Consider the following 8,650-nt stretch of genomic DNA (forward strand, 5'->3'; position numbering starts at 1 on the left):
AAAGCAATAAAAGGAAAATTGAAACCTTAACCAAAGAGAGGCACAACTGTAGGCTTTTTGATCAAGGATTCAGGGGGAAAGGAAAACAATAAATAAATGCTGAAAAATAATCCATATGTTAAGAATATGGAGGGGTAGACAAAAGCGGGAATGAAGGGGGGAGAGAAGATTATTGACGAAGGCCACTTACTTGCATCTTTGAATCTTGAATGCCAAAATAAACCTCGAACAATTGATTTGAATCTCAATCAACCCTAACAACCAGATTAGAAATAATTCAGATCTACAATTGCTAGACTTAGAGAAAAACAAATCCTCTTGAAAATTGAAACTCAAAACTTGAAGCTTGAACTCAAAATTGAAATTGAAATTGCATTGATAAAAAGAAAGGAAATACATTTGCATAAAATAAACTAAACAACTTCAATATCTCTTGCATTACATAGAAAAATTGAATCTAGAAACTAGAACTCTACAAAGTAATCAAAGAACTAGAGAAAACCTATAACAAGCTAAAGAGAATAGAAGGTGCAAGACTTAAATAAACTAAAGAGAAAGTAAAATATAAAGCAGATCTAAGAAGGGAGGGTATATTTATAGGAGATGGTGAATGCTTTACAAATAAGAAAATAAAAAAGTAACAATAATAATAATAATAATAATAATAATAAATAAATAAATAAAATAATAAGGAGTAAAATAGAAAAAAAGAAAAGAAAAAGAAAGACCTAAAAATTCGTTAGAAAATCTAAGAAGAGAAGAGAGAGAGAGAGAGAGAGAGAGAGAGAGAGAGAGAGAGAGAGAGAGAGAGAGAGAGAAGGAAAGAAGAAATATATAATTTTAGAAAAGTGATTTTGGGTTAATAAGGAAGAAAAAAAATAAAATAGTGAATGAAATAGAAAGTGGGGACAGAGAGAAAACTAATTAGAGAAATAAATAAAATCCAATAAAATAAAATCTTCTAGAAAATCTATAGAAATAAAAGTAAAAACCTAATCTTTGACTACTTGTGGGTCACATACATTTTTCAATTCCATTAAAGTAAAATAAAATAAAAATCCTAATCTAATCTTAGCTGTAGATAAAAATTGACTTATTTATTTCTAAAAAATTTTGGAGTTCGCCCATAATCGCATCTGTAGCTTATCTCTCCAAATCAGGCCCATTTTTGCTTTTGAAAATTTAAACGGACCTCTTAACGTGTAAAATTGCACATTTCATACTCAAAACTCCAAATATTCGCTCAAGTCCTAAAAATTCATAAAATATGCAAAAACAACATAAAACCCAAGGTAGGTCCACTCTAAGTGTGTAAAATGCATGCTTTATGCTCTAAGATTTCACAATAAATGTGCTCATCAGTTTCAATGTTGACATGTGTCAAGTATTCACCAATGTGGATTAGAATTAATTCCTCTCCATATGGGTGGAGGGTTCAGAATCAAATCAGGGCCAAAATCATGGGCCAAGATCAAGGCCAATATCAGGGACAAAATCAGGGCCAGAATCAGGGCCAAGATCAGGGACAAAATCAGGGCCAAAATCAGAGTCAAAATTAGGGCCAGAATCAGGGCCAAAATCAAGGTCATAATCAGGGCTAAGATCAGGGTCAAAATTAGGGCCAAAATCAGGGACGGGCCAAGACTGGCTAGGCGGGTCAAAGTGTAATCCCAGGCCCGTCCTTGGCCCTAGTTCTGGGTCAAAATATTTTGGCCCTAACCTGCTCTTAGGGCCAAAATCTTTAGCCCATGCCCTATTCGGGCTCAGGGCGGGCTTAGGGCGGTTAGGGCCTTTTTGGGCCAAACTTGCACCCCTAAAATATAGTTCTTAAATTTAAAAATCTCCATATCGCGAACGGTATAGACTAGCTCATGAGTTTAGCTAATTCTGGTACGCGCAGTCGAGACACGAACATTCTTCATTGTGACCTATACATCGATCGCCGATGTCGTGCATTCTTCGATTTTGGTAACATATGTACTTGCAGTTAAGTCTAAAACAACATTTTCCCCCAAGGGTGAGCTTAAAAGAACTCAGTGAGTAATTTACAAATCGGAATTATTAAGCAACCCAAAGTATTGCAAACTACATAGGCTACTATGAGCAATATAACATTATAATAACAAACCACAAAAAAATTAAAACAAAAAACAAGGAAAAAAATGGGGGGGGGGGGCGCACACAACCCCCGCGGGGGGGGGGGGGCCCCCACCCCCCCCCCCCCCCCCCCTTATACGATTATACTCACAAGTATTATAAATTTAAATTCTAAACTAAAAAAAAAGAAAAAAAAAAAAATTAAAATTTGGGGTTTTGTTGGTGGGGGGAAAAACCAAAACCACAATGCTGGGGGTGTTTGGGTTGTTTTTTTGGGGGGGGGGGGGGGGTGGGGGTGTGGGGGTGTTTTTTCTCTTTCCCTCTTTCATTTTTTTGTTTTAAAAAAAAAAAAAAAAAAAAAACCCTCTTTTAAATTTTAAAATATTAAATTTAAATTGTGAGCTTGTGGTTGGGGCCCGCCCGCCCCGCCCCCGCCGCCGGCCCCGGCCGGGCGGGGGGGGGGGGGGGGGGGGGGGGGGGGGGGGGGGGGGGGGGGGGGGGCTGAAGAAGAAAGATTATTCTCGTCGCAAGCGTGCCCTAATCTTACTTATGGATTAGGGTAATCACCCCGATGACAAAGCAGACTCAAACCGACGGCCGCGGATAATCATCATCAAAGGGATAACTATCGCATAACCTAACGGTTATCTCAGAGTCCTCTACTAGCCCAAACTAGTAGAAGTCTATCGCTCAACGGATCTTATTGATAAGATCCAACGACTACCCGAAGAAGGCTCGAGTGCATCCAACGAAGGAGATTCGAAGGTACACTCTATATAAACCTCACTACCATACAAGGTGAGGGACGGATCAATCGATCAAAAAGAATACTATCTCGAGACTCGAGTTCGGATACATACCGATAGATCCAAACTATCGGTCCCGCTATCTAGATCACCTTTCCCGTTTCTTCATTCACTAGCTCGTGCTTCTAGCAGAGCCGTTTGTGATTAAGTTCATCAATCGACTTAGCCTTCGGAGGTGGACTCCCGACCCCAGCCGGTCGAGCCACATCCGACGCTTTCGTTTTGCAGACATCATGTGGAGATCCAAGGGCCGAGCAGATTTTGGACGCATCATTTGGCGCCGTCTCGTGGGAACGACTTGAAAAAGCCATGGTGACTAGATCGGCAGCCGCAGCAGCCGCCGCACAACGCAATTCCGGTGTTCGATACCCGGGGTGAATAATCTAGATATTCCCCAGAAAGCCAAAATCCTATCGAGGTGGATAATGGCCAGTGGAGGACGTAATCTTCCTCCCCGATACAATCCAAGATCAATTGGATCAGGTAAAGATTCAACTCTTGGAGGTGAGCCAAGCACTCCGCGTGCTCACTGCACGAGTGGTTTTACCACAAGAACCCGATCAACACGATTCAGTGGAGACGTGCATTGCCACGTGATCAAATACCACGTGACCAAAGAATGGCTGAAGACCGGAATGTTGATCAGAATTTCCGTGAAGGAGACCGAGGACTTCGGAGGATTGATGATCAACCAAGGCGAGGCGATCGGTTCGACAGACCGCAAGAGAGTACAACCGATTCAAATACAAGGTTGGATACAGGGGTAAGAACTCACTCACCCACCGTCGAAGAACCGTCGTGATGATGATCGAGTTCGTGACGAGAGAAACGTTCGTGAAGGACGGGCTGTTCGTGATGATCGAGTAGCACGTGATGATCGTGTTAATCGAGGTCGTGATCGTATTGCTGAAGATCACCCGACCCAGCATTGGTCAAGAATTGGCCAACATCAATGAGAAGTTAGGGCAATTGGCTAAGGGAAGAATAATCGAGGATATTTACTCAGTCATTCGGAAGACTCCTTTTGCTGAGCCAATTGCGGGATATCGGTTTCCCCATAACTTCCGTTTGCCTACCTTCTCAACATTCGATGGCTCCGGAGATCCAACAGCTCACATCGGCTATTACCAACAGACCATGGCAGTTTGTGTAATTTCGATGAAATTTTATGCGTGGTTTTCGGTTCATCTCTAACGGAGCGGCACAAAAGTGGTTTTCTAACCTCCCCTCGGGAAGGATCAGAACTTTGACGAATTGGCGCGCCAATTCATAGGGCGATTCCAGAGGTGGGATACGAGGTCAAGAAAACGGAAGAAACCTTGTTTATCGTCAAACAAGGAAAGAACGAATCGATCAGAGAGTTTCGAAAAGATTCAACAAAGTGACGATGGAGATAGAAAACTTGGATGAACAGTAGCCGTAACCGCTCTATTCACGAGGACTCACAAATCGGAAACTCCCGGAGTTATTACTACAGGATATACCCACGACTTATGCCGAGTTGGTACAGAGATGCCGAGATGTGCTGAAGTCATGGAGATTCTAGATGCGCGCCAAGGAGATAATAAAGTCTCCAATAAGGAACAAAAGGCTCCCTGAGGAAGCGTATAAGCCAAAGAAGAATGTTCACGATCGGGTTGGAAGATCCCAACCTTGGCGCCAAAGATCCCCCGGTAGAAGTGAGTACACTCCATTGAATGCTCCTCGGGCCGATATTTTGAATATCCTCAAAAGAAAAAATATTTTGAAGTGGCCGCCTAAAATTCTTTTGAAACCCGGGAGAGAGCAGGATCGGGAAAAGTTGCCGATCCACAAGGACTATGGTCATTACACTAATGACTGCCGTCATCCAAGGCGGATATTGAGAGATTGATATCTCGGGGACATCTCGTCCAGCTTTGTTAGCAGGAGAAGGGAGGAGCCACGTGGGCCACGTGCGGCTGCCCCTAAAAGGAATCGTTCGGTTAGTTCAGAACGATCGAGGGAGGCCCCGAAGTCTAAAAAAGGCAAGGAGGTGATTGAAGCTGCTACTCGGTCACCGATTCTTACCATCTTCGGGGGTCCAGAGCCCGAATCATTCCGGAGTTTCAAAACCAAATCCAAATTTGTTGGAGCCGGAGAGGCGCAGAAGCTGGAAGAAGCTGAATGGTGAAGATTCTATCACCTTTAGCGAAGAAGACGAAAGAGATGTTTGTTTACCTCATGATGATGCTATAGTCATCAAGGTAGAGATTGCACGGCGGGAAGTGCATAGAGTATTGATTGATACAGTGGTCTGCAGCTGACCTAATTTCTTACGAAGTGTATCAAAAATTGAAGGTGGATCAAGACTTGATGAAACCTTCATCTACACACCTATATGGCTTTGCAGGGTCATCTCAGCAGAGCGGAAGGATCGGTTCAGTTGGATCTTTCCATTGGAAGTTTTCCTAAAGAAACAACTGTCCGAATCAATTTTTTGGTGGTTCGAGAACTACCAGCCTATAATATGATTCTCGGGCGACCATCTTTATCCAAGATAGGTGCTATTGTTTCGACAAAGCACCGAAGATAAAATTCCCGATCGATATGGGAATCGGTCAAGTCTCCTCCGACCGTAAGATCTCTCGGCAGTGTTATGTTGCCTATTTAAAAGACAAGGAGGGTCCGAGGAAGGTTACCGCCCTCCCCATAGAAGTTCGAGATGATCGGGAAGAGACAGAGATGCAAAGGCCCAAACCAAAGGAGAAATCGGAGCAAATCCAGCCGTGTACCGAGGATGAGAAAAAGATTACTTATGTCGGGGTCCGAACAACTGGAAGAGTTTAAAGATGAGTTGAAGTTATTTCTTCAACAGAATAAGGATGTATTCGCATGGTCCGCCGAGGACATGCCGGGGATCGATCGGGCCATTGCAGAGCACAAACTCGGATAGACCCTAAGGCGAAACCAAAGGATACGTAAAAGAAGAAATTTCTCTATTGAAAAGTATGAAGCCGTTCGGAACGGTTGAAAAACTTAAGAATTCTGGTTTCATAGAACCAATCGAGTGCCCAACTTGGTTGGCCAACGTGGTGATGGTGAAAAAGGCGAATGGGAAGTGGAGGATGTGTACAGACTACACGGATCTAAACAAAGCTTGCCCAAAAGATTGCTACCCGTTGCCTCGGATTGACCTCTTGATAGATGCTATCGCAGGATATGAAACTTTAAGTTTCATGGATGCCTACTCAGTGGTATAATCAGATCCTTATGAATAAGGAGGATGAGAAGTATACGGCTTTCATGACTGATCGTGAAAGCTATTATTACAAGGTCATGCCTTTTGGCCCGAAGAATGCAGGAGCAACATATCGAGGGCCGTCAACAAGATTTTCAAAGAGCTGATAGGAAAGAATGTTGAAGCATATGTTGACGACATGCCGGTGAAAAGCTTTACAAAAGCAAATCACATTGCAGATTTGACCGAGGTTTTCTCAAGATCGAGGAAACATCAAATGAAGTTGAACCCCGAAAAATGTGCCTTTGGAGTCTCCTCGGGCAAATTCTTGGGTTTCATGGTATCACAGAGGGGAATTGAGGCAAATCCCGCCAAAATACAAGCTCGATTGATATGGAGGCTCCCAAAACCGCTCGGGATGTACAATGTTTGACAGGGAGAGTTGCTGCCTTAAATCGATTTATCTCCAAGTCCTGGAGAAAATGTTTGCCTTTCTTCAAGGCACTTAAAGACCCGAAGGGCAAGAAGGAAGCAAAGTGGATCGAAGAGTGCCGTAAAGCTTTCGAGGAATTAAAAGAAGCACTTGGACAACCACCGATCCCGTCTGGGCACTCGGAGAAGGGGGAAATATTACAGCTATATCTAGCGACATCCCTTTCGGCGGTCGGCAAAGTACTTGTTCGGGAGAAAGATAAGAAACAATGGCCGATTTACTATGTAAGCCACGTGTTGCTAGATGCGGAGACGAGATATTCGCAGATTGAGAAGCAGTGCCTCGCTCTCATGATGGCCGCCAGAAGCTAAGGCCATATTTTCAGAGCTCATCCAATTGAGGTATTTACAACTTTTCCTCTTAGTAAAGTTCTTAACAAACCCGATTTGTCCGGAAGGATGGTATCCCGGTCGGTTGAGCTAAGTGAGTTCCAAGTGAGTTTTAAGCCCAGAACCGCAATCAAGGCTCGTGCATTAGCCGACTTTGTAGTAGAAACTACCGCACCAATGGAACCCACCATTGAGGATCCCATTATACCAACCACTTGGGAGGTATATGTGGATGGTTCGAGTAATAAAGATGGAGCAAAGCGCTGGAATTCTATTAAAAAGTCCAGCAGGATTTATTATTCGATATGCTTTGAGATTCGCATTTGATGCAAGTAATAACGAAGCGGAATATGAGGCCCCGATAGCAGGGACTTCGGTTGTCAAAGGCATTAGCTATTGCAGATGTTACTATTTATAGTGACTCTCACTTATAGTCAACCAAGTCCAGGGGGAGTATGGCATTAAAGAACCACGCTTGCAAAAATATCGGGAGATAGTGCAGCATTTCGTAACCAATTTCGGAATTTGAAGATATCTCAGATTTCGAGGAATGAAAATTCAGCAGATGCATGAGCTATCCCGACTAGCCAATGCCAAGGAAAAGAATCTAGACCCTTCGGTCTACATTGAAGAGGTAACTTTTCCAAGTTATCATGAGAAAGAAATTTCTTATATTGAAGCGTAACGTTGCCGGATGGATCCAATAATCGAATATCTAAGAGATGACAAGTTACCCGAGGATCCAAAGAGAGGCAAGGTTGATCAAGATTCGATCAGCTAGATTTGTCATTCGTAATGGGAGACTATACAAAAGATCTTATGCTGGACCCCTTATGAGATGTATAGGCCCCGAAGGAGCAAAATCAGCTTTGGCCGAGGTTCATGAAGGAATTTGTGGCGCTCACATGGGTGGCAGAGCCCCGGCCCACAAAATTCTAAGACTTGGGTTATATTGGCCCAAGATCCAAGAGGCTGCTATGGACTACGTTCGTCGATGTAGTAACTCGACAAATTCATGCTACAAGATCGAAGCGCCCGGCGGAAATTATGACTTCAATTCTAAATCCCATTCCCTTTGCAATGTGGGGAATTGATATCATGGGCAAATTCACCAAGGCATCAGCGGACGGGAATATCCGATAGTAGCAATTGATTACTTCACAAAATGGGTAGAAGCAGCAGCAATCGGCGACAATTATCGAGAAAAAAGTGGAGAAATTTGTGCTTGAATCAATCATATATCGCTTTGGGATTCCAAAGATAATTGTCACCGACCATGGTACTCGGCCTCGACCGTCCACAATTTGAGCAATTCTTGTGGAACATATATGATCGAGCATCGTATGTCCTCAGTGGCATACCCCCAAAGCAATGGCCAGGTAGAGGTTACTAACCGAACGCTACCGGAAGGAATAAAGAGAAGACTCGAAGCCGACAAAGCTTCTTGGGTCGAAGAACTACATAATGTATTGTGGGCTTATAGAACTACGGTTCGAACACCTACAGGAGAAACTCCATTCAAGGTTGGCATATGGATCCGAAGCATTGGCACCTGTGGAGATAATGGCGGGGACGTTACGGGATCGTGAGTTCGAGGAAAAAGCAAATGAACAAGGACTCGCTTGATAGTCTTGATTTGTTGGACGAAGTTCGGGCAAAGGCAATAGCACGAACTCAACATTATCAAAGAAGGATAGCGTCTCATTATAATACTCGAGTGAAGAAT

Source organism: Hakea prostrata, chromosome 10 (assembly GCF_041222555.1).
Source record: "Hakea prostrata isolate BN-2017 chromosome 10, UWA_Hpros_2, whole genome shotgun sequence".
NCBI classification, from domain to species: domain Eukaryota; kingdom Viridiplantae; phylum Streptophyta; class Magnoliopsida; order Proteales; family Proteaceae; genus Hakea; species Hakea prostrata.